Source organism: Aquarana catesbeiana, linkage group LG12, assembly GCF_042186555.1.
Source record: "Aquarana catesbeiana isolate 2022-GZ linkage group LG12, ASM4218655v1, whole genome shotgun sequence".
NCBI lineage: Eukaryota > Metazoa > Chordata > Amphibia > Anura > Ranidae > Aquarana > Aquarana catesbeiana.
The window spans coordinates 58,347,036-58,374,055 of record NC_133335.1 but is presented as its reverse complement, the minus strand read 5'-3'; the positions used below and the strand labels follow the sequence as shown (position 1 = coordinate 58,374,055).

At 44.2% G+C, this 27,020-nt stretch overlaps 1 protein-coding gene across 1 annotated transcript in view; it reads left to right on the top strand.

Moving 5' to 3' along the window:
• The first annotated feature begins 1,930 nt into the window (after positions 1-1,930).
• LOC141114274 (NXPE family member 1-like) overlaps positions 1,931-27,020 on the top strand; it is a 236,313-nt gene continuing 211,223 nt past the window's right edge. Inside the window, exon 1 of the mRNA XM_073607866.1 lies at positions 1,931-2,013. The gene's annotated coding sequence lies outside the window, so the exon portion shown is untranslated. The remainder of the gene's footprint in view (positions 2,014-27,020) is intronic.

The following is a 27,020-nucleotide window of genomic DNA, read 5'->3' as shown; positions in this document are numbered from 1 at the left end:
CAAGCACTTGTGGCCCCCTGTGCTCTTGAGTCCCTCTCTTCTCTATCAGGGGCTCTCGAACCAGAGGCACACGAGAGGCTACTCCTTGCATTCTGGGCTCCACCACTAGGTACGTGACACCATCTCTTGTATTATGTCTGCAGTCTGACCATCTCTTGTATTATGTCTGCAGTCTCTGACCATCTCTTGTATTATGTCTGCAGTCTCTGACCATCTCTTGTATTATTTCTGCAGTCTCTGACCATCTCCTGTAGTATGTCTGCAGTCTCTGACCATCTCCTGTATTATGTCTGCAGTCTCTGACCATCTCCTGTAGTATGTCTGCAGTTTTTTACCATCTCCTGTACAATGTCTGCAGTCTCTGACCATCTCCTGTACTATGTCTGCAGTCTCTAACCATCTCATGTACTATGTCTGCAGTCTCTGACCATCTCCTGTATTATATCTCCAGTCTCTGATCATCTCCTGTACTATGTCTGGGGGCTCTTTCTAACAGACTCTCTAAGAGAAACCCTCTCTGTGTTCATCAGAGAGACTCCGCTCCAGGTCTCATTAGTGTATGCTCTTCCTGTATTTTCTTTCTTGTTAAAAGATCATGGGAGGATCCCAGGGTAACAAAGAGTTCTTAGGGGAACATCTCTGTGTTTAAATCTTTGCCATAGAAACATTTGTAAAGGGGAGGAGTTGGTAAGATGACCACGCCCATGTGGGGGCGCCAAAAATATTTCTGCACCCAGGCGTCTGTAACCCTAGGATCGGCCCTGGTCCTGTACATGGCTAGGCTCCCAAAAAGTCTCACACATGAGGTATCCCCATACTCAAGATAATCAGCAGAATGTATTTTGGGGTGTCATTTCACATATAACCTTGGCATGTGTTAGTAATATATCATTTAGTGACAACTTTGTGGGGGGTTTTTTTGGCACTTTTCAATCACTTGTGACAAAAAAATAGAATAGTCAATGGGCTCAACATGCCTCTCAGCAATTTCCTTGGGGTGTCTACTTTCCAAAATGGGGTTATTTGGGGGGGGGGGTTTGTACTGCCCTGCCATTTTAGCACCTCAAGAAATTAGATAGTAGTCATAAACTAAAAGCTGCGTAAATTCCAGAAAATGTATCCTAGTTTGTAGACGCTATAACTTTTGCGCAAACCAATAAATATACGCTTATTGACATTATTTTTTACCAAAGACATATGGCTGAATACATTTTGGCCTAAATGTATAACTAAAATTGAGTTTGTGGAATTTTTTTTATAACAAAAAGTAGAAAATATCTTTTTTTTTCAAAATGTTCGGTCTTTTTCCTTTTATATTGCAAAAAAAAATTGCAGAGGCAATCCAATACCATCAATAGAAAGCTCTATTTGTGAGAAAAAAGGACATAAATTTTGTTTGTGTACAGCATTGCATGACCGCGCAATTACCAGTTAAAACAGCGCAGTGCCAAATTGTAAAAAGTGCTCTGGTCATTGAGCAGCCAAATCTTCGAAGAAGCATTTAATAATAATTCCATACTTTCATTTAGGGAAAGTTCTGGTTCACTTATTTACCTGCAGGTTTAGCACAATATCCTGTTTGGGAAGGGCTATTTGCCACAACCTCCCCAAAAGAGGGGCTTTCACTTTTGTAGGTTATGCTGCATAGATTGATGAAAAAGGATCCGTTCCCAGCATACAACCAAAACTTTATTTCTCCTTTTTGAATTAGCCATTCTTTCTCATATCATAAGTAACAAGTTTGCAAAAAAAAAAAAAAAGATACGGTTCCCTTATGCTTATCACAGAAAAAACATTGCATGCTAAAACATATTCAGCACTCTTTAAAGGAAGTTAGAAGATGTGAGTGCTCTGTACAATTATTCTAGTACAAAGTGTGAGAAAAGTGTGAGAATTGTAATCTGTAAAACTCCTCCCTGATCCTGTCTATAAAATACATAAGCTTCGAGGTTATTAGCATTGCACGAGTTCTGTCTCCAGACAGAGAACTTTATTCAAATCTGACAGCACAAGGTAAGAGATCAAAGGCAGGTACATTTCACTGATAAATTACTACCTTTTATTAAGTTTGAGAAATCGCTGAGCAACTTATTTCTTTTGGCTGTTCAATTTGTGTGTGTGTGTCTGGGGCAACAGGTTCATTTTGAGGTATGATCTTTTTTTCCCTTGTTTTTTAAATTTTTTTATTTACGTGTATATTATAAAATAGTATTGATATATATTTATTAGTATTTATATATATATATATATATATATATATATATATATATATATATATATATACACACACACACACACACACACACACACATATATATATATATATATATATATATATATAATTAGAGTGTAAGCTCCTTGAGGGTAGGGACTGATGTGAATGTTCAATGTATATGTAAAGCGCTGCGTAAATTGACAGCGCTATATAAGTACCTGAAATAAATAAAATATATTGTATGGAAAGAAGATGAAATGAGGATACAGATATTTAGTAGTAGATTGTAATATAGTAGGTAGTAGTAGAAGAGATAAAGTTTTAAAGTTTTTTTTTTAAAATGAAGTTTAAATTTTTATATAAAGCATTGCCATGTATGCCCTGCTGGGAATATTCTATTTACTTCTGCAGCAGAAAATCTCCCCAAAGTGAGTGACATTCCGATCTTAGAGTGATATCATAGGAACAGGTGTCACCCCTTCACCTTTTGCTCTGACAACCACCACAAATGTTTGGATTTTCCCTCACTTTTTGTCCCTGTTACAGTAATCACCAAGCAGGGCTGCAGATAGGGAGGTACAACCGGTCCTCCTGTATGGGGCCTGGGCACACAGGGAGACCCAGGCAGAACAGGGAGGGTGTTTGGTGCAGGGGGGAATTACAAGAACGATGCCCTCTCTGCTGGAGATGAAAGCTGGTTTCTCCCCCTCTCCCTCCCGCTGGCTTTCAGCTGCTGCAGGGAGAGACACAGGGCATTGTTCTGTAATTGCAACCCCCCGACGCACCAATCCCCCTCTCTGTCCTGCCAGTATCTATTTTTCCTGCTGCTTGTCCCCCTGTGTGCCTGGGCTCCCACCCAGGACACTGCCAGCTTCCCTCTCCCGTCGACTGCTGTGATGTTTAGGATGGAGAGTAGGGGAAGGGCTGGTAAATATGTGATTTATGGGCCCCTTCCTTTAGTGAATGAACACAGTGAACTGAACTGAAAGCAGACCTTCAGTTATTTTTTCAACTTTCCATTTATTAAATCCTCTGCCATTGTTATTTTAACTTTGGATAATAAAACATTTTTTTCTGCCAGAAAATACCTTTTACAGCCCACTTCCTCTTTCTTGTCTGGTAATTAGCTTATGACATCATGCACAGCTCTCTCTCTCACTCTCATGAGAGTTTGCCAGGAAGGGAGGGGGGATGAGTCATAAGAGGGCCAATGAGAGCTGCAGGGCTGCAGAGCTGGAGGTGTGCCTCTGTGTGTCTGTGTAAATCCAGGAAGTGAACAGGCAGCAGCTTCAGTTGCCCACAGTTAAAATGGCTGCAGCCAGACTCAGTGGAGGGAGACTTCTGCGGGATATTTGGCAAGTGCAGAATCACAGTATATATAAAATATTATGCAAAGCGGTTGGAGGGAAGATTCAGAATAACAAAGATGTTTTTATTACAGAATATGTGAGCAGATTGTAGTTCATCTTGAAGCATTGTAAACTCTGTGTACTATGCTTCAGTTTATGAATGGGGTGGAGCATCTGTATCCTGTTCATTTATCTTCAGTGCAGCTGAGGCTACAGAGAAAGCAACTGAAGAATCTGTTTCCTCAATTCCTTTCACTGTCTCAAAGGTGTGATGTCAGGGGTCTATTTAGACCCCTGATATTTCACCCAAGCCTACCAACAGCATTGTAAAAAAAATAAAAAATAAAAAATAATTTTAAAAAAATGTAAAAAAAATAATTTTTTTTTTTTTAAAAAACTGTTTTAAAAAATTGTTAAAGATAATTGAAAAAATTAAGGGCTCATTTACACAGGTTCTCTGGCCCATACATTGTGCATGAGTGGTTTGATTGCGTGGCTGAAGCCACCTCTTACTCTATGAGAATGCAGCAGCTGTATGTACACAGCCGCAGGTCCTAATTTGTTAAGTATGGAGGTCAAATATTTTGTATCTGCTGCACTTAGTAAAAATTGAATTGGTAAATCACTGAGTTTAGCTGCTCACACGATATTGATGAAAGGTCAACAAAGTCAATAAAAGGGGTAAAGGCGCAGCGCTTAAACAGAAATTAACCACTTGCCAACCAGCCGCCGTCATTTCACTGCGGCAGGTCGGCACGTTCCTGCGAGCCGTCGTAGCTGTACGTCGGCTCCTTTAAGCGGGATAGCAGGTGCGCACGCCGCTGCACTGCGGGGGGGCTGATGCTCGTGGCCGACGGTCGTGATGACCACCGGCCACGAACGATCGCGGGCACAAGAGGCAGAACAGGGACGTGTGTGTGTAAACACACAAATCCCTGTTCTGTGAGGAGAGACAGATCGTGAGTTCCTAATAGCTATGAACCACAATCTGTCATCTCCTATAGTCAGTCCCCTCCCCCTACAGTTAGAACACACAGTCAGGGAAAACATTTAACCCCTTGATCGCCCCCTAGTGTTAACCCCATCCCTGCCAGTGACATTTATACAGTAATCAGTGCATTTTATATCACTGATTGCTGTATAATTGTCAATCGTCCCAAAAATGTGTCAAAAGTGTCCGATGTGTCCGCCATAATGTCGCAGTCATGGTAAAAATTGCAGATCGCCGCCATTACTAGTAAAAAAAAAATAATAATAACAAAAATGCTATAAATCTATCTCCTATTTTGTGGACGCTATAACTTTTGCGCAAACCAATCAATATACGCTTATTGCGATTTTTATTACCAAAAATATGTAGAAGAATACACATTGGCCTAAACTGAGGAAAAAATTAGCTTTTTTTTAAAAAAAAAATGGGGATATTTATTATAGCAAAAAGTACAAAATATTGTGTTTTTTTCAAAATTGTCTGTCTTTTTTTGTTTATAGCGCAAAAAATAATAACCGCAGCGATGATCAAATACCACCAAAAGAAAGCTCTATTTGTGGGAAAAAAAGGACGTCAATTTTGTTTGGGTTCAGCCGGGCATAACTGCGCAATTGTCAGTTAAAGCGACGCAGTGCCGTATCGCAAAAAATGCTCTGGTCATTGAGCAGCCAGATCTTCCAGGGCTGAAGTGGTTAAAGAATATGATAGTCCATAGAGAAAGTCCACAGGAAATATCCTTAAAAGGGTTTCTGTAGTAAAGTGCAGCTAAAAAGCACACATGTGAGGAATCCACCACCAGCATCCAATCACACTGCCTCTTACCCTCCTCTTAGACCCTCATTACCAAGCTCAAAAACGCATTGGGCAGCACTCAAGTATAGCGTCAATCTTTGTGGATTAGCAGCTAATCCAATCGTATCCTCCATAGCTCGATCAACCACATAGTGGGACAAAAGAGACACTCCTCATGGTGCAGAACCTCAATCCAGTTTATTTGTGAGATGTAGAGTAATACTCACATAACAGCAGTTAAAACACGCCTGTCTCAGTGTAAGAACAGCATTCCCAACCAGCAAGATGGCCGCTGCGTCCCGGCATACACAAGCATCTTACGTTATTTTGGATTCAGAATAAAAGTTCTGAAATTATTATATCTACCCCTTTATCAAATTAAAGCATGCATGCCATTAAAAAGTAATCACGCTCTGACACTTAGTCCAGAATAAGAAAGCTACAGGAAGCTACAGGAAGCTACAGTCTATTGATAACTCAATGCGGTCTGGCTCCAGACAGAAAAATTTGAAGTAGGAAAATATCTGGAAAGTATTACGTTTTTTAACATTCAATGTTTCTGATACAGATATAAAGCGTTTGGAATAGACATTTTAATATACCTCACCTAGTAACCTAGTAACACCTGATATCATTATTATTCACATCCATTACAACATCTCCAGTTCCTACCTACGCGTTTCATTATCAGATGGCGTCGTCAGGGGTGTGGAGGTGCGGGTGAGGAAAAAAAATGTTAATTCAGACCTAGGAGGTACACGATGGGAGAGACACAAACGTGTGTAATCTGTCCAATAGACAAGTCAGCAGAAGACAAACAATGTTCCAGCCGTCTGATACAGTGGAATTAATTTATCTTCATAAATTTCTTGAAGGATATTATTGATAAATATTTCTGTCCTGTAAAGTGAAGGAGCCTCTACAACCCGGTCTGCTGGAGGGTCAACATATTCTCTCTGACCATTAACCTGTACAAGATTAATATTACACCTTTCCATCCACTCCAGAAGGGAAACTTTATTGTCCTTATTCAGAGAATTAAAGGGGTTGTAAACCTTTGTGTTTTTTCACCTTAATACATCCTATGCATTAAGGTGAAAAACACCTGGCAGTGACCGCCCCCCACCCCTGTTTTACTTACCTGAGCCCTGGAACTTGACCCGCCGGGGACACACTGTCTCTCTGCACGGGGTCCGGCTCTTGATTCGATAGATTAATAGCAGCGCAGCCATTATCTCCCACTGCTGTCAATCAAATCCAATGACGCGGGTTCCGGGGGGGCCGGGCCGAGTCCGGCATTTGTGTCTATGGACGCAAATGCTGGACTTGGGAGCACACCCGCAAGGTAACCTCTCGAGGGTAAGCGCTTCTCCGAGGGGGTCATCTGATGTGGGGAGGAGCCGCGAGAGCTGCCAGGGGACACCAGAAATTGAGGATCGGGGCCACTCTGTGCAAAACAAGCTGCACAGTGGAGGTAAGTATGATATGTTTGTTATTGTTTGTTATTATTGTTTGTTATTATTACGTGGTTGTCAATCATTAGAGAATGATCTGCTATCTCAAAAGCCAGGGCCCATAGTCAGTAGGCAAGAGGCCACCTTGCAGTCCCCTCCAAAAGCCCATGTCCTGGTGAGGTCTGTCCACAGGTATTTCTATAGCGCCAATAAATTACACAATACTTTACATATTGTACACTCACATCAGTCCCTGTCCTCAGGGAGCTTACAATCTAAGGTCCCTAGATCTTACATACATATACTGTAAATACTAGAGTGTCAGGAAGCGACGTGACCAGAAATGTGTGCACTGCCATAGAGAATATCAGGCACAAATATTGTGTAATAGAATGTCATTTATTTAAAGAAATAAGTGAATAAATGTAAACGCACCTCCATAATACCAATCTATGTAAAACAAACCAGATAAGCAAACAAAGTGTGACACACGATGAACAACTGCCCAAACAAAGTATGTACAGCAGGCAGGGAATGCAAAGAGTGGTTGTAACAGAGCAAGGGTCATACACAGACATCCCAACATGCAAAAACTTGTTTCAGGGAGGGGGCACGCCTGATCAGTGCCAATTAAAGTTCTCAGTTTTTGACATACAAAGGCACTCTGTGTCTCTTATTTTTCTTTTTTACTAGTAAATGTTTTTTGAATGACTACTGCCTGCTTCAGAGAGAAGGGAGTGTGCAAAACTGTAAGTGCTGGAACATGGAAACTTCAAGTTACAGTGATTGTAAGGGTTTGCTTTTTTATTTAAATGACAAACATATCATACTTACCTCCACTGTGCAGCTCGTTTTGCACAGTGTGGCCCCGATCATCATCTTCTGGGGTCCCCCGGCGGCTCTCACGGCTCCTCCTCACATCAGATAACCCCCTAGGAGAAGCGCTCTGGATTTAATAAGTCCATAATAAAAATCATAAGAGACAGAACACCATAAAAAAAAAAAAACGAAGAGAAAAAAAAAAAACATGAGGATCCTTGTTCTCAACAGTCCAATAATAATAGTATGAAAGTCCATAATGCCAATCTGGTCATGTTGTCCTTGCTTCTAGGACAGCCTTCCATGGTGATTCCTATTGGATACAGCATACATTAATGACCTTTGGACCAGCTTTCCTGACTTTCTGAGATTATACTTTATCAATGTGGACAAAGGTAGAGAAAGAAAAACACGAGTACTTTTAAGACATATGCATTCAAATGAATGCTCATCTTGTCATTCTGAGTAGGGATGAGCTTCGTGTTCGAGTCAAACCCATGTTCGACTCGAACATCGGCTGTTCGATCGTTCGCCGAATTGCGAACGTTATGGGCCGTTCGCGCTAAATTCGTGTGGCGCGTCACGGCCCATAATTCACTGCGGCATCGCAGTGCATTGCTGGCTGATGATTGGCCAAGCATGCACTATGACCCGCATGCTTGGCCAATCACAGCGCCGTCAGTAGAGAGAGCTGTAATTGGCCAAAGCCTGGGTGGCTTTGGCCAATTATGGCTCAGGGGATTTAGTACACACCCCACACTATATAAGGCCGCCTGCACGGCGGCCCTGTGTAGTGTGTGTTCCGGTGTGCTGAGAGATAGAGAGAGAGAGAGACAGTGTCATTTGATTTGAGTTAGATAGATTAGGCAGAACAGTCAGTCAGTTAGCTGCACTTACAGTGTATTGTGTATATATATGCATCCCAGGTGTTGCATATATATATATACACTGTATTCAGTTTAGCTAGATCCGTTCCTGTTATCTTCTATCTAGACTATTTACATTTAATGCAGTGCGTCCTGCTCACAGTGTTCAGCTAGATCCGTTCCTGCTATTTACATTTAGTGCAGTGCGTCCTGCTCACAGTGTTCAGCTAGATCCGTTCCTGTTATCTTCTAGACTATTTACATTTAGTGCAGTGCGTCCTGCTCACAGTGTTCAGCTAGATCCGTTCCTGCAATTTACATTTAGTGCAGTGCGTCCTGCTCACAGTGTTCAGCTAGATCCGTTCCTGCTATTTACATTTAGTGCAGTGCGTCCTGCTCACAGTGTTCAGCTAGATCCGTTCCTGCTATTTACATTTAGTGCAGTGAGTCCTGCTCACAGTGTTCAGCTAGATCCGTTCCTGTTATTTACATTTAGTGCAGTGCGTCCTGCTCACAGTGTTCAGCTAGATCCGTTCCTGTTATCTTCTAGACTATTTACATTTAGTGCAGTGCGTCCTGCTCACAGTGTTCAGCTAGATCCGTTCCTGCTATTTACATTTAGTGCAGTGCGTCCTGCTCACAGTGTTCAGCTAGAGCCGTTCCTGCTATTTACATTTAGTGCAGTGCGTCCTGCTCACAGTGTTCAGCTAGATCCGTTCCTGTTATCTTCTAGACTATTTACATTTAGTGCAGTGCGTCCTGCTCACAGTGTTCAGCTAGATCCGTTCCTGCTATTTACATTTAGTGCAGTGCGTCCTGCTCACAGTGTTCAGCTAGATCCGTTCCTGCTATTTACATTTAGTGCAGTGCGTCCTGCTCACAGTGTTCAGCTAGATCCGTTCCTGTTATTTACATTTAGTGCAGTGCGTCCTGCTCACAGTGTTCAGCTAGATCCGTTCCTGTTATCTTCTAGACTATTTACATTTAGTGCAGTGCGTCCTGCTCACAGTGTTCAGCTAGATCCGTTCCTGCTATTTACATTTAGTGCAGTGCGTCCTGCTCACAGTGTTCAGCTAGAGCCGTTCCTGCTATTTACATTTAGTGCAGTGCGTCCTGCTCACAGTGTTCAGCTAGATCCGTTCCTGTTATCTTCTAGACTATTTACATTTAGTGCAGTGCGTCCTGCTCACAGTGTTCAGCTAGATCCGTTCCTGCTATTTACATTTAGTGCAGTGCGTCCTGCTCACAGTGTTCAGCTAGATCCGTTCCTGTTATCTTCTAGACTATTTACATTTAGTGCAGTGCGTCCTGCTCACAGTGTTCAGCTAGATCCGTTCCTGTTATCTTCTAGACTATTTACATTTAGTGCAGTGCGTCCTGCTCACAGTGTTCAGCTAGATCCGTTCCTGTTATCTTCTAGACTATTTACATTTAGTGCAGTGCGTCCTGCTCACAGTGTTCAGCTAGATCCGTTCCTGTTATCTTCTAGACTATTTACATTTAGTGCAGTGCGTCCTGCTCACAGTGTTCAGCTAGATCCGTTCCTGCTATTTACATTTAGTGCAGTGCGTCCTGCTCACAGTGTTCAGCTAGATCCGTTCCTGTTATCTTCCTACTGACAGGCAGGCTTGTCTGGTTACAGTATATAAAGCTACCTGAAGAAAATTACAGGTGTTCTATTTGATCCTATTAGTACCACGGTCAGGCAGCTAGACTATTTACATTTAGTACAGTGCGTCCTGCTCACAGTGTACAGCTAGATCCGTTCCTGTTATCTTCCTACTGACAGGCAGGCTTGTCTGGTTACAGTATATAAAGCTACCTGAAGAAAATTACAGGTGTTCTATTTGATCCTATTAGTACCACGGTCAGGCAGCTAGACTATTTACATTTAGTACAGTGCGTCCTGCTCACAGTGTTCAGCTAGATCCGTTCCTGTTATCTTCCTACTGACAGGCAGGCTTGTCTGGTTACAGTATATAAAGCTACTTGAAGAAAATTACAGGTGTTCTATCCCAGCTTAGTGCAGCTACAGGCCATTAGTATGTCTGGAAGGCCAAGAAGGAGAGGCAGACAGTCACAAGCCAATAAGAGAGGGCAAGCAGGCTCTGTGTCTAGTGCTGGTCGTGGAGACGGTGCATCCTCATCAGCACGTGGCCATGGGACACGCTTGGCCTTTTTTTCGGCAGCTGGCCGTGTTGAGCCGCAACATGCGGAAGACTTGGTCGAGTGGATGACCAAGCCGTCCTCATCCTCCTCATCCTCTCTCACCCATGCCCAGGGTGCTTTGTCTGGCAAAGCAGCGGCCTCTTCCCTCAGCTCAATGTCATCAGTGACTCCTTCCCTAGCTCCACCATGTCCTCATGAGGATTCCCTCGAACTGTTTGACCACAGTGTTGGGTACATGCTCCAGGAGGATGCCCAGCGTTTGGAAGGCTCTGATGACGATACTGAGCTCGATGAAGGCAGTAACATGAGCACGGACAGAGGGGGTGCCCAAGAAGGACAGCAATCTGGCAGTCATGCTCCCCCTGCTGCAGCATACTGCCAGGTTTGCTCCAGTGATGAGGAGGGAGGGGATGATGAGGTCACTGACTCAACGTGGGTGCCTGATAGGAGAGGAGGAGGAGGAGGAGGCGGCGGCACATCACCAACGAGGCAGGATGCCCTCCAGGGGCCAGCCTAAGGGCAGCACATTGACTGCATCACACCCCAAAGCTCCACATGTGCAGGGCGCTGCAGTCTCTGCGCGTTATTCAAAAAGTTCTTTGGTGTGGGCCTTTTTTGAGACGAGTGCATCAGATCGCACCGCTGCTATTTGCAACATATGTCTCAAGCGTATCTCGCGTGGCCAAAACATCTCCCGCTTGGGTACCACATGCTTGACCAGACATATGTTGACCTGCCATGCAGTTCGTTGGCAAGCGTATGTAAAAGACCCACATCAAAGAACAAAGAGGATCTCTCCTTGCTCCTCATCAGCTGAGATTTCCAACCCCACTAGACCTTCAGTCCTCTCTGAGACCTGCAGTGAGAGGAATGAAGGTGTAGAATTAGGTGTGTCACAGCCAAGTACTTGTGGGCAATCTGCTTTTGGTACACCGACGTCAGATTGTACCAGGCAAATTTCCCTGCCCCAGCTGCTGCACCGCCGAAAGAAGTTTGCTCCCAGCCATCCACATGCCCAGCGGTTGAATGCTAGCTTGGCAAAATTGCTAGCACTTCAACTGCTGCCTTTTCAGTTGGTAGACTCTGCCCCCTTCCGTGAGTTTGTGGAATGTGCGGTTCCTCAGTGGCAGGTACCCAAACGCCACTTTTTCTCAAGGAAGGCGATTCCGGCTCTCTACCGGCATGTGGAAGGCAATGTCCATGCCTCGCTGGACAGGGCGGTCAGCGGTAAGGTGCATATTACCGCTGACTCATGGTCCAGCAGGCATGGACAGGGACGTTACCTAAGTTTCACGGCGCATTGGGTGACTCTGCTGGCAGCTGGGAAGGATGCAGGACAAGGTGCAGTAGTGTTGGAGGTTGTTCCGCCACCACGCCTCCAAAATGCTGATTGTGACACACCTCTCTGCTCCACCCCCTCCTCTTCTTCTTCCTCCATGGCCTCTTCCTCGGAACCAGCGGTGCTCCGTAGGCGTTCAAGGGGCTACGCAAGTACGCAGGCCAAAAGATGCCATGCGGTGCTTGAGCTGGTGTGCTTGGGGGACAGGAGCCACACTGGGGCAGAGGTTCTGTCAGCTCTGCAGGGGCAGGTTCAGAGGTGGTTGACGCCACGCCAACTTAAGGCAGGAATGGTGGTTTGCGACAATGGCACCAACCTCCTCTCTGCCCTCCGACAGGGACAAATGACCCATGTGCCCTGTTTGGCTCACGTCCTTAACTTGGTGGTGCAGCGGTTCTTGGGCAGGTACCCGGGCTTACAGGATGTCCTGAGGCAGGCCAGGAAAGTCTGTGTGCATTTCCGCCGGTCATATAATGCCAGTGCTCGGCTGACGGACCTCCAAAAGGAGTTTAACCTGCCCAAGAACCGCCTAATCTGTGACATGCCCACCAGGTGGAACTCAACGTTGGCCATGCTGCAGCGGCTGCACACGCAGCAGAGGGCCATCAATGAGTACCTGTGCGACTATGGCACCAGGACAGGGTCAGGGGAGCTTGTTTTTTTTTCCCCACGCCAGTGGGCCATGATCAGGGATGCATGCACTGTCCTGTCACCATTCGAGGAGGCCACGAGGATGGTGAGCAGTGACAGTGCATGCATCAGTGACACTGTCCCCCTTGTCCACCTGTTGGAGCACACGCTGCGTGGAATAATGGACAGGGCACTTGAGGCAGAACAGAGGCAGGAAGAGGAGGACTTCCTTAGCTCTCAAGGCCCCCTTTATCCAGACAGTGTTCCTGCGTGCCCGCCGATCACACAGGAAGAGGACGAGGAGGAAGAGGAGGAGGAGGAAGATTGTGTCAGTATGGAGGTGGAGCCTGGCACTCAGCATCAGCAGCAGTCTTTAAGGGATCAGTCCCAAGAAACACATGGACTTGTACGTGGCTGGGAGGAGGTGGCTGTGGACCATGTCGTTCTTAGTGACCCAGAGGACTCCGGACCGAATGCCTCAGCAAACCTACGCTGCATGGCCTCCCTGATCCTGCAAAGCCTGCGTAAGGATCCTCGTATTCGTGGTATCAAGGAGAAGGACCAATACTGGCTGGCAACCCTCCTTGATCCACGTTACAAGGGTAAGGTTGCGGACCTTATCTTGCCATCGCAGAGGGAGCAGAGGATGAAACATCTTCGGGAGGCCTTGCAGAAAGGTCTGTGCAACGCGTTCCCAGAGACTGGGAGGTTACAAACTCCTGTTTCTGGACAACGTGTTGCTGAGGCTTCGGTCAGTCAAAGAAGGAGCGGTGGAGAAGGTGGCCGTCTGACCGATGCGTTCAGACAATTTTTTGGTCCGCAGCCCCAAGGTATGATCGGTTCCAGCAACCATCGCCAGCGTCTGTTTTACATGGTGCAGGAATACCTAGGGGCAAGATCAGACTTGGACACCTTTCCCACCGAAAATCCTCTGGGTTACTGGGTCTTGAGGATGGATCACTGGCCAGAGCTTGCACAGTATGCAATTGAGCTACTGGCCTGTCCTGCATCCAGCGTTCTTTCGGAACGCACATTCAGTGCTGCTGGAGGCGTGGTAACCGATCACAGGGTGCGTCTGTCCACCGACTCGGTCGATCGGCTGACCTTCATAAAAATGAATGAGTCTTGGATCACCACCAGCTACCAAGCACCTGATGCTGATGTAACCGAATAATTTTTTTTGAAATCTCAGATCCCTTCAAAGACTGCCTATGCTGATGCTGAGTGACTATCCCTGAGTAATTATCCTCTTCCTCCTCAATCATCACGCTGATAGCTTGTAAGAACATTTTTGGTTCTGGGCGCCACCACCAGTGCCTAAGGCACAATTTTTCAGCCCCTGTTTAACAGGGGCGTGTAATTACAATTTTTGATGTAATACTTTGCAGCAGGGCTCGTTCCTGCATTCCAACTAGAGTGTCTGTGAGGGGTTGCAGTGTTGTGGCACCAGCACCAGTGCCTAAGGCCCAATTTTTCTGCCCCTGTCTAACAGGGGCGTGTAATTACAATTTTTGATGCAATACTTTGCAGCAGGGCTCGTTCCTGCGTTCCAACTAGAGTGTCTGTGAGGGGTTGCAGTGTTGTGGCACCAGCACCAGTGCCTAAGGCCCAATTTTTCTGCCCCTGTCTAACAGGGGCGTGTAATTACAATTTTTGATGCAATACTTTGCAGCAGGGCTCGTTCCTGCGTTCCAACTAGAGTGTCTGTGAGGGGTTGCAGTGTTGTGGCACCAGCACCAGTGCCTAAGGCCCAATTTTTCTGCCCCTGTCTAACAGGGGCGTGTAATTACAATTTTTGAAGCAATACTTTGCAGCAGGGCTCGTTCCTGCGTTCCAACTAGAGTGTCTGTGAGGGGTTGCAGTGTTGTGGCACCAGCACCAGTGCCTAAGGCCTAATTTTTCAGCTCCTGTTCAACAGGGGCATGTAATTACAATTCTTGATCTAATATTTCACAGCAGGGCCCTGTGAGGGCTTACAGTGTTGTGGCCACAGCAACACCTAAGGCCCAAATTTCTGCTGAGTATATAGGGCAGGACCCTACTTTCAAACATCTAACTTACAAACGACTCCTACTTGCAAACGGAAGGAGACAACAGGAAGTGAGATGAAATCTACCCCTAGGAAGGGAAATTCTCTCCTGTAAGAGTTAATATGGGAAAACAATTTCTCCTTTCCACTGATGCTTTCCAATCCTTGTTCCACAAAAAAACTAAAATTTTCAAAAAACATTTTTCATTGGGACAAAAAAGTGAGGTGAAATCTTCTGAAGAGGAGGAAAGACAGCAAAACAAATGTCACAGGGGTGATAACCCTTCCCTATGTTTTCCAAAAAGCTTAGAAAAGATTTTTTGGCTGGAGCTAAACACGTTAAAAATGTTCAAAATTACAAACAGATTCTACTTAACAACAAACCTACAGTCCCTGTCTTGTTTGCACCGCCTGTATACTGCTGTTCAGAGTATATAGGGCCTGGTGGCCCCACACCTTTCCTTATTTTAATTTGGGTGCGGGGTTCCCCTTAATATCCATACAAGACCCAAAGGGCCTGGTAATGGACTGGGGGGTACCCATGCCGTTTGTCTCACTGATTTTCATCCATATTGCCATGACCCGACATGACATTAAACCCGCAAGCAGTTTTAAATGAGATTTTTTCCTTTAAAAATGACATTTGGTGCAGGGACTGTTCTAAACATGGGAAACACGCGTCACTTTACAGGCATACTATAGACACCCCCCAGGTACGATATTTAAAGGAATATTTCACTTTTTTTTTTTTTACTTTAAGCATCATTAAAATCACTGCTCCCGAAAAAACGGCCGTTTTTAAAAGTTTTTTTTGCATTGATACATGTCCCCTGGGGTAGGACCCGGGTCCCCAAACCCTTTTTAGGACAATACCATGCAAATTAGCCTTTAAAATGAGCACTTTTGATTTCGAACGTTCGAGTCCCATAGACGTCAATGGGGTTCTAACGTTCGTGCGAACTTTCGGTCCGTTCGCGGGTTCTGGTGCGAACCGAACCGGGGGGTGTTCGGCTCATCCCTAATTCTGAGTATTAAGGACCCTTGATTAGAATTGTTATAGATATACTGCGACATAATAATGAGACCAGGCGGACTGACAACTCATGGGGCCCCCGGGCAATAGGAGATTATGGGGCCCCCAAGCAATCAGAGATTATGGGGCCATACAGTATACACACACACACAGTATACAATCACACAGTATACACATACATGTACACACAGTATACACAGACATGTTTCTATTGGCTGAGAAGGTACTGGAGAGGTGGGGCAGCTATAATCTGGGGATTTTTAGACCAAAAGGATGTCGGTAAGGGACATTTCAGAGACAGATGTAAAAAAAACCCACAGATTTTTACATACTGTCCCTGGTTTTACTGAGGCTGGCAACCCTGATGGGGCCCCCTAGTGGCTCAGGGCCCTCGGGCAGTGCCCAAGTGGCTCAATGGTCAGTCCGCCCCTGAATGAGACACTTTTTCATTGACACATTTAACGATTTGAATGGTTTCGCCCTTCAGCCAGGCAGTGTCAACTAAGGCCTCATGTACCCTGCTGCTGCCAAACGGACGTTTAGGAGCAGTTGGGCATTTATTTCAACTGCTCCTGAACTCTCCTCTATGTTATCTTATCAGTACATGTACACATGGTCGTTTATAGTCGTTTCTAGGCAGTTGAGTTTAGAGGCCTTTTTTGGAAAGCAAAAAATGAGTTCAGACACTGAGTTTAGAGGCATTTCAAGCGCCAGACGCTTCTAAACGTGGCAAAACTTGGCTAAACACAGTAACTCGCGTTTCGTTTATAGGCGTTTTTAATTTTTGGCCATTTAAAAAAAAAATAAAACATTTTTCAAACGCTTATAAACGCAAACGCAGCAAAACGCGGTATGTAAACCCGGCAAAATGGGCGTTTTAAACATGGGTTACTATCTGTCAAGTTAAATCGTTCAGGAGAGGTTGTAAAAACGTCCCGTGCTCTCCACAAAAAATAAAAGCCGCAGAGGTGATCAAATACCACCAAGAGAAAGCTCTATTTGGGCACATCGTCGCACGACCACGCAATTGTCAGTTAAAGTAACACAGTGCCGTATCACACAAAGTGGCCTGGTCAGGAGCTGAAGTGGTTAATTTTGCCCTGCGGCCCCCCCACCCCAATGCACCTTGTCCCCATGTTGATGAGGACAAGGGCCTCTTACCGACAAACCTGGCTGTTGGTTGTCGGGGTCTGCGGGCGGGGGGCTTATCGGAATCCTGGAGCCCCCTTTAATAAGGGGGCCCCCAGATCCCGGCCTCCCACCCTATGTGAATTGTACCCCTACCTATTCACCTGGGGAAAAAGTGTCAATACAAAAAAACACACTAGACAGGTTTTAAAAGTAATTTATTAGGCAGCTCCTAAGAGGTCTTTTTCCAACCTCTCTCCGGCCTCTTCTCCCGGTGCCCCGTGTGCCCCTCTTCTCCCTATGTATGATGAAACTAGTAGGGCGGAGTTTATGTCCAGCGATACCACGCTACTCTGATCTGCAGATTGTTATGTGAGAACCTTTTTTTCCATTTGTTACATTGTATTGGACCTGTGGTCACTTTTAATGGCATTTTTTCAATAAAACCAGCCTGGTTTTATGCTATGTGGCGACTTTGTGCCTTTTTTACATAAACCTCCATCAGAAAGAGTGATTGACCAGCACCAGCAGCCGTGACGCCACCCTTTTCTACCTCCAGTGGCTATATCCTTCATGATGTGTGATTCCATGCGTGATTAGACTCCTATATTATGGAGTCTGGCTATCTGGTAAGGGTACATCTTGTATTTATATGGTGGAAGGCGCACCTGGGTTTACGATCGCTCACTATCATTTGGACACATGTTGCATCAATATATCACTTAATTTCTGTATGGACTTATATAGAAAGCCTATAGACTGACTACTGTCACTTTATTTTATTTCACATGTTATATGTCACTTTATTTCATTTCACATGGTATATTATTAGTTTTGTATTTATCGCGGCAATTGTTGTTTATATGTATTTTGACACAATTTGTTCTGTTGTGTAATTGCCAGCAGCTCGCTTCTTCATGTTTTTTTGTTTTTCATTTTTTCACTTTCACCTGCGTAATCACAACCTCTTCCCATTTCTTACCACTGTACTAATGACACTGGCTGGGAAGGGGTTAAAGAGGCAGTAAACTTCCTCTACTGACTTTTACCTATAGCAGGGGTAGGCAAAGATGAGCGCCCCCCCTCCCCCCCCAAAAAAAGATAGTAAGCCCCACTTTTTTTTTAAAAATATTTTTACTCAGAACTAAAAATAAAATAAGTATTACATGAGTGCAGGGTTTGGGAGTGCATTATGCAGAGAATGCAGGGTTCACCAGTGGGTTAAGCTCAGAATGCAATGATCATGAATTTGTTGCGCTCAGAATGCAGGCTTAGGGAGTGCGTTGTGCTCAGAATGCAGGGTTAACCGGTTCCCGACTGGCATCACGTCTATATACAGGGGCAGAATGGCATGGTATGGAGTTCCTTTAAGAGCCATAAGAGGACGTGCTCGCTGCATGGCGGGGGACCCGATGCGCATGGCTGGCGGTTGCGATTGCTGCCGGCCACGCGCGATCATGTGCGCGAGCGCCAGTCAAGGGATTTGTGTGTGTAAACACACAAATCCCTGTGCTGTCATAGGAGAGAAAACATGTTGTTTGTTCCTACTATGTAGGAACAGCAAAATGTCTCCTCTCCTACTCAGTCCAATCCCCATACAGTTAGAACACACTGAGGGAACACACAATTAACCCCTTGATCACCCCCTAGTGGTAACCCCTTCCCTGTGCATACACCTCAATCATTGTAGTAGTATGGACATATACATATCTAGATCTGAGAGATCTAATGCCCCACACACACGTTTGGACATTCCGACAACAAAATCCATGGATTTTTTTCCGACGGATGTTGGCTCAAACTTATCTTCCATAAACACGGTCACACAAATCTTGTCAGAAATTCCAAACGTCAAGAACGCGGTGGCGTACAACACTTACGACGAGCAGAGAAAAATGAAGTTCAATAGCCAGTGTGGCTCTTCTGCTTGATTCCGAGCATGCGTGGAACTTTGTGCGTCGGAATTGTGTTCACACGATCGGAATTTACGACAACTGATTTTGTTGTCGGAAAAATTGAGATCCAGATCTCAAATTTTGTGTGACGGAAATTCCGATGGAAAATGTCCGATGGAGCCTACACACGGTGGGAATTTCCGACAACAAGCTCCCATCGAACATTTTCCGTCGGAAAATCCAACCGTGTGTACGGGGCATTACACAAAAGAGGTAGTTTCATCCGCAATACACATTTATTGATAGGGTTGCATAATATATACAAATTACACACCAGACTGTATTTACAACACAATGTATAGTGTAGGTCCCCTGACTTACATGATATTTACAAATACAATATAAAATGCAAGTATAGCGTTAGATTACCCGTTAACCTTAGGTCAGCCCATGGTGACTGCTCTCTGTCCCCACACCAAAGAGGCACTTAGCTTGGTCCCAAAGCATTATATCCCCCCACCTCCTTTCTGTACTGTGGCTAATATAATTCTCCCTAATTGGTCACCGTACCTAGTAAATGTATATTGGGCACAGCCTGATTGGATGAGTCAAAGAAGGTTATTGTTTACTACCGAGGTGAAATGTTATTAGGGAAAACAAAAAGCCGACCTTTGAAGTTGAACTAATTACCTTAAAGTGGATGTAAACCCAATTTTTTTTTTTTTTTTTTTTGATGTCATAATATAGAGTATAAGATTTCCTATCATTTGAGCCCAGTCTTGCCACAAAGAGTTAATCCATCTCTGAGCAATCCTCTTTTATTGTTCGGTGAGATAAAACTTGACAAACAGAGAAAAACTTTGTCAAATCCTCCCCCTTGCTGTGAGTGACAGGTGATTTACATATCTTGTGCACTAGCCTAAGACATGCATTATTTTTTAATTCCCACCCCCACTCCTTTCTTCAGCAGCTCTGCAAGGATTGGCTGTTCCACACCTCAGCATGATTTGGCATGCTGAAGTCATGTGGTTACTTTCCTGTCTTTTCACTGGATGTTAGAGATCATAGCAGAAGTTCAGTGTAAGAAATACACAGGAGAAAATGCATATTGACAAGGGGAGTGTAGAGGTGGGCGGGGAGTCTACTGACATCACGACTCCACCCACCAAGCTCCAGACAACAGACCCACCCACAGAATCTGCAGTTTTTTCGTCTCTCATAACAGACAGAGGGGAGACATTTGACAGGTAAAGATACCCCTATGGCAGTAGTTTAGAAAGGATGACATTGGGTTTACATCCACTTTAACCTCCCTGGCGGCATGATTATTTCGGATTTTAGGTGCTGAAAGCGGTACAATTATTTTGCATGGAAATTTGGCATTTTATATTGTAGACCTCTAATTCTTAACAATAACACACTTAGATCTGTCCACCAAGAGTCTAGTAGATATCCCGGGTATGATGAAGTTTGAAACACAAAAACATAAATTATAATATAATAAATAAATATAAATCATTAAAAAAAAAAATATATAATAATAATAAAATAAATTTCCCCACAATTCACTAGCGCTCAATTCTGCAAGTGTTCTAGTTTACTATCGCTGTATTCTAGCTGGTCTAAAACCACTTTTGACGTGAAGGGACACTTTTTGGTTGCTATGGACAATCTCCAGTTTCCAGGCAGAAAGAACAGTATATATCATATAAAACTGCATGCAGGGCATGGGCCAAAGCATTAGGGACAAAAGGAATGTGAAATAATTTCATACAGTACTGTAATCTGTAAGATTAAAGTACTGTATGTGTTATGATTTTTTATTTTTTTTTTAATTTGCCGCCAGACTCCGCCCCCGTACATCGCGACGCTCGCAGGGAACGGAGCCTGGCACAGAGAGGCTTCGGAGGAGGACAGAGCCTGCAGACACAACGGGGGGACATCGCAGGATCCTGGGGACAAGGTAAGTAATGCCGCACCAGGATCCTGAGACGTAATCCCGAGTGTGGCTCGGGGGTTACCGCTAATGGTGCTGAAATTTAACCCCGAGCCACACTCAGGAAAACTGTCAGGGGGGCTACCACCAACACAACACCCAATACTTTAAATATATTTCCTTCTAACTGAAATATATTTCTAATTGCAATATTATTTACAGCTGTTAATGGAGTTTTCACATAAACCTATTAGGTAGCAGTCGGCCCCTTGTGGCCAGTGAAAACTAAGGCCACACATAAAATAATAGCTTATGGGTAATCTTTAATATTTGGAACTTTTTGCTTTGCTTTCTGAAATAAAAACTCTTTGAGGAAAAAAAAAATTTAAACTCTCCATCTTTACAGTCCACATTTCTGGATACCAGTATCGGTAGTCATCACTTGTTCTGGATGTAATAAGTCCATAATAAAAATCATAAGAGACAGAACACCAAAAAAAAAAAAAAAACACGAAGAGAAAAAAATAAATAAAAAAACATGAGCAGCCTTGTTCTCAACAGTCCAATAATAGTACAAAAGTCCATAATGCCCTTGCTTCTGGGACAGCCTTCCATGGTGATTCTTATTGGATACAGCATACATTAATGACCTTTGGACCAGCTTTCCTGGCTTTCTGAGATTATACTTTATCAATGTGGACAAAGGTATAGAAAGAAAAACACAAGTACTTTTAAGACATATGCATTCAAATGTCATTCTGCGTATTAACCACTTAAGTACCAGTCTCGTTTTGAGATTTTGGTGTTTACATGTTTAAAACAGTTTTTTTTTTTTTTTTTGCTAGAAAATTGCTTAGAACCCCCAAACATTATATATTTTTATTTTCTAACACCCTAGAGAATAAAATGGTGGTCATTGCAATACTTTTTTTCACACCATATTTGTGCAGCAGTCTTACAAGCGCACTTTTTTGAATAAAAAAATAAGACAACAGTAAAATTAGCCCAATTTTTTTTTTATATTGTGAAAGATAATGTTACGCTGAGTAAATTGATACCCAACATGTCACGCTTCAAAATTGCACCCGATCACTCGATCGTGGAATGGCAACAAACTTTTACCCTTAAAAATCTCCATAGGCGACGTTTAAAAAATTCTACAGGTTGCATGTTTTAAGTCACAGAGGAGGTCTGGGGCTAGAATTATTGCTCTCGCTCTACTGATCACGGTGATACCTCATATGTGTGGTTTGAACACCGTTTTCATATGCAGGCGCTACTCACGTATGCGTTTGATTCTGCACGCGAGCTCGTTGGGACGGGGCACGTTTAAAAAAATTTTTTATTATTATTTATTTTACCTTTCATTTTTTATTTTTACACATTTTTTAAAAAAAATATGTCACTTTTATTCCTATTACAAGGAATGTAAACATCTCTTGTAATAGAAAAAGCATGACAGGTCCTCTTAAATATGAGATCTGGGGTCAAAAAGACTTCAGATCTCATATTTACACTAAAATGCAATAAAAAAAAAAAAAATGGTAATTTAAAAAAATTATTTAAATAAAACGGCCCTTTAAGAGCTGTGGGCGAAAGTGACATTTTGACGTCACTTCCGCCCAGCAATTGTATGGAGACGGGTGGAGGCCATCTTCCCCTCACTCGTCTCCATACCTGACAGGAGACAGGATGCGATCGCCTCCGCCGCTGCCGACGGCTCCGGTAAGCAACGGAGGGCACGGGATCGCGGCAGGGGGGGGGCCCTCTCCCGCAACCGATAAAAGTGATCTTGCGGCAAATCTGCTGCAGAGAATACTTTTATTTTGTGGCGGACCAAGCAATAAAGACGAGGATACCGGGGGTTATGGCAGCTAGCCGCTGCCATAACAACAATACAGCTGCCGTAAGAGCCCTTTCACACTGGGGTGGTTTGCAGGCACTATTGCGCTAATAATAGCGGCTGCAAACCGACCCGAAAGTACCGCTGCTTTCTTTCCAGTGTGAAAGCCCCGAGGGCTTTCACACTGGAGCGATGCGCTGGCAGGACGGTAAAAAAAGTCCTGCTAGCAGCATCTTCGGAGCGGTGAAGGAGCGGAGTGTATACCGTTCCTTCACCGCTCCTGCCCATTGAAATCAATGGGACGGCGCGGCTATACCGCCGGCAAAGCGCCTCTGCAGAGGCGCTTTGCGGGGGTTTTTAACCATTTCTCGGCCGCTAGCGGGGGGTAAAACCGCCCCCGCTAGCGGCCGCATACCAACGGTAAAGCGCCGCTTACAATAGCGGCGCTTTACCGCCGACGCCGAGGCCCGCCCCAGTGTGAAAGGGCCCTTAAACATTTTACGTCAGGCGGTCCGTAAGTGGTTAAGGACTTTTGATTAGAATTGTTATAGATATGCTGCGGCATAATAATGAGACCCTTTTCCACTGACACGTTTAAATGGTTACGCCCTTCAGCCAGGCAGTGTCAACTAAGGCCTCATGTACACTACTGCTGCTAAACGGACGTTTAGGTGCAGTTGGGCATTTATTTCAACTGCTCCTGAACTCTCCTCTATGTTATCTTATCAGTACATGTTCACAGGGTCATTTATAGTCGTTTCTAGGCAGCTGAGTTTAGAGGCCTTTTTTGGAAAGCAAAAAAATGAGTTCAGACGCTGAGTTTAGAGGCATTTCAAGCGCCAAACGCTTCTAAATGTGGAAAAACGCGGCTAAATGCAGTAACTCGCATTTTGTTTATAGGCATTTTTAATTTTTGGCCATTTAAAAAAAAAAAAAAAAAACATTTTTCAAACGCTTATAAACGCAAACGCAGCAAAACGCGGGCATGTAAACACGGCAAAACAGACGTTTTAAACATGGGTTACTATCTGTCAAGTTAAATCGTTCAGGAGAGGTTGTAAAAACGTCCCGTGTGCATTAAGCCTAAGCAGACAAAAATAACTTGATTTCAGAATACGGATAAGCAGTGGCGTCGCTAGGGGGTGGCTTTTGGGGCTATAGCCCTGAATCTGGGGCCCATAGCCCCGAGTCTCTGCAGGGGTCCTCAAGGGGAGGGGAGGTTCTCTGGGGACCCTGATGTAAGTGGGGGGCTCTCTGGGGACCCTGATGCAAGCAGGAGGCTCTCTGGGGACCCTGAATTGAAGGGGGAGGCTCTCTGGGGACCATGATTTAAGGGGAGGCTCTCTGGGGACCCTAATGTATAGGGGGGCTCTCTGGGAACCCTGATGTAAGTGGGGGGCTCTCTGGGAACCCTGATGCAAGGGGGAGGCTCTCTGGGAACCCTGATGTAAGTGGGGGGGCTCTCTGGGGACCCTGATGCAAGGGGGAGGCTCTCTGGGACCCTGATGCAGGGGGGGCTCTCTAGGGACCCTGATGCAAGGGGGGGACTCTCTGGGGACCCTGATGTAAGGAGGAGGCTCTCTGGGGACCCTGATGTAAAGGGGGGCTCTCTGGGGACCCTGATGTAAGTGGGGGGGCTCTCTGGGGATATACACACACACACACATGTATATTACTGTATATACATGTGTATGCCCGCCCAATCGTATGACTTTCTTTACTACGCTGCTATGGGCTCTAGCCCCAGATATTTTGTAGACCTAGCAATGCCCCTGCGGATAAGTGTGATGTCACCAGTTACTTGTGGCTTCAGGAACAATCAAACTAAATTACTCTTAAGTACAATTGTACTATACTCCTTGCTATTTGCCAATCACTATGAGTCTCATAAGTCCCAGTATATCTATATGATATTCAAGCAATGCTCCTTGAACTTAGTTATGGCACAAAAAAGAAAACTGACCAACAAAAAAAAAAATGACCAATGACCACATACGATGACTGCCACATATTAGGACTGTAGAGAGGATTGTGTGTCATATATACCAAGAGAATAGTCACATGACTGTTGCTAAACCCTGGTGTTACTGTTATGCCCTGTACACATGTTCGGATTTTCCGACCGAAAAAGTGCAAACGGATTGTGTTGTCGGAAATTCCGATCGTGTGTGGGCTCCATCGGACTTTTTCCGTTGGAATTTCCGACACACAAAGTTTGAGAGCAGGCTATAAAATTTTCCGACAACAAAATCCGATCGGTTAAATTCCGATCGTGTGTACACAAATCCGACGCACAAAGTGCCACGCATGCTCAGAATAAATTAGGAGACAAAAGCTATTGGCTACGGCACGATCAGATTTTCCGACAACTTTGTGCGACCGTGTGTATGCAAGACAAGTTTGAGCCAACATCCGTCGGAAAAAATCCATGGGTTTTGTTGTCGGAATGTCCGATCGTGTGTACAGGGCATTACTATTGTCATAGTTGGTAATAGCTAAAGTGAAATAAAATTATTTAAAACAATGATCCAATGTCGAAAAAAAAAAAAGAAACAGAACTGTTGGAACTTGGCCCAATACCCAAAATGCTATAGGGAAGCTTTAATATTCTATATCAACATTTTTAACTTTTTTTAATGTTCTCCATATAATGTTCCTTTTTTTTATTTCACCGTGGCGAAACCAAACTCAAGAATCACCAAAAAATAAAGGTGATATCGGAACGAAAGAAAAATAGTTAATATTAAAAGAAAAAAAAAAAATTGAAAATAAAATTTTACAGATTTAATGCTGCCTCAACCTGAGATTCTCTTTAAATTGTTAAAGAGCATTGAATCTGTATTTTGTTAAACCAAAAAAAAAAAAATTGAAACTGCCTTCAAACATTGCAGCTATACAAAAGGCAACGCCCTCTCTAGGCAGTGATTAACATATTATCTGCATTTACATCAGAGTCCACAGAGTTCCCCCTTTACATCATAGTCCACAGAGTTCCCCCTTTACATCATAGTTCACAGAGTTCCCCTTTACATCAGAGTTCCCCATTTACATCAGAGTTCCCCTTTACATCATAGTCCACAGAGTTTGCCCTTTATATCATAGTCCACAGAGTTCCCCCTTTACATCAGAGTTCCCCATTTACATCATAGTCCACAGAGTTCCCCCTTTACATCATAGTCCACAGAGTTCCCCCTTTACATCATAGTCCACAGAGTTCCCCCTTTACATCATAGTCCACAGAGTTTCCCTTTTACATCTGAACTTGCAGAGTTCCCTTTCACTGTAAGGGAGGACTCTGCAGACTCTGATGTAAGGGAGAACTCTGGGGACTGTAACATAGGGGATGCTCTGGTGTACAAAGAGTAGTAAGGTCTGATGTAATGAGTGCTCTGAGAACCCCGATTTACCTTAGCGTACTCACTTAGAGACAGGAGAGAGAAGGGGGGAGACTTAATCCAGTCTGAATAATGTGTCCGGGTCTCAGACAGTCTGAAATCCGGACGCATGATTCCAAACCCGAACTGTCCGGGTGAATCCCGAACAGGTGGCAACCCTACTCATATCTGTGCACAGGTTTATTTATTTGAGAATAAATGTAAACTTATAAAAAAAAAAGGTATACATGTAAACTGGTACCAGTACAGAGCTCATTACCAATGGAAGCAAAAATACAAAGCACAAGCGTTAATGTGGTCACATTTCTTATTGATGGCCATCCAACAATGGTGTGTACACACCCCTGAGGAAAGAAAATCTTCGTTTACACATGGACAGTTCATACACATCCAGACACACACCTTAATTGATATTGAATCCCACACATTCTGGATAGAAGATCTTATGTAATTCCACATAAATTACTATGTGTTTCTGCAAACGGGAGAAAAAAAAAAAACAAACAACCAAGAACACCAACAAAAACAAAAAAAAAAGCAAGAGTAATGCCGCGTACACGCGGTCGGACTTTTCGGCTACAAAAGTTCGACAGCCCGTCCGACAGACTTTCGACAGACTTTTGGCGGACTTGCGGCAGACTTTCTAACGAACGGACTTGCCAACATACGATCACGCAAAAGTCTGACGGATTCGTACGTGATGACGTACACCGGACTAAAATAAGGAAGTTGATAGCCAGTAGCCAATAGCTGTCCTAGCGTGGGTTTTTGTCCGTCGGACTAGCAAACAGACGAGCGGATTTCTGGGTCCGGCGTAGTTACGACGTAAAGATTTGAAGCATGTTCCAAATCTAAAGTCCGTCAGATTTGCGGCTAGAAAAGTCCGCTGAAAGTCCGGGGAAGCCCACACACGATCGGATTGTCAGCCGGCTTTGGTCCGTCGGCATCCGTCGGACATTTGTAGACGAAAAGTCCGACCGTGTGTACGCGGCATAAGCTTCTGTACTAAGCAATACTTGTACCCTATACCTTTAAATATTTATGGCAGTCTTCTGATCCTTTGGGGAAGATAAACATCTGTATTAATAATCATATTTGAATACCTAGCCCAAGGATCCTCAAACTACAGTCCTCCAG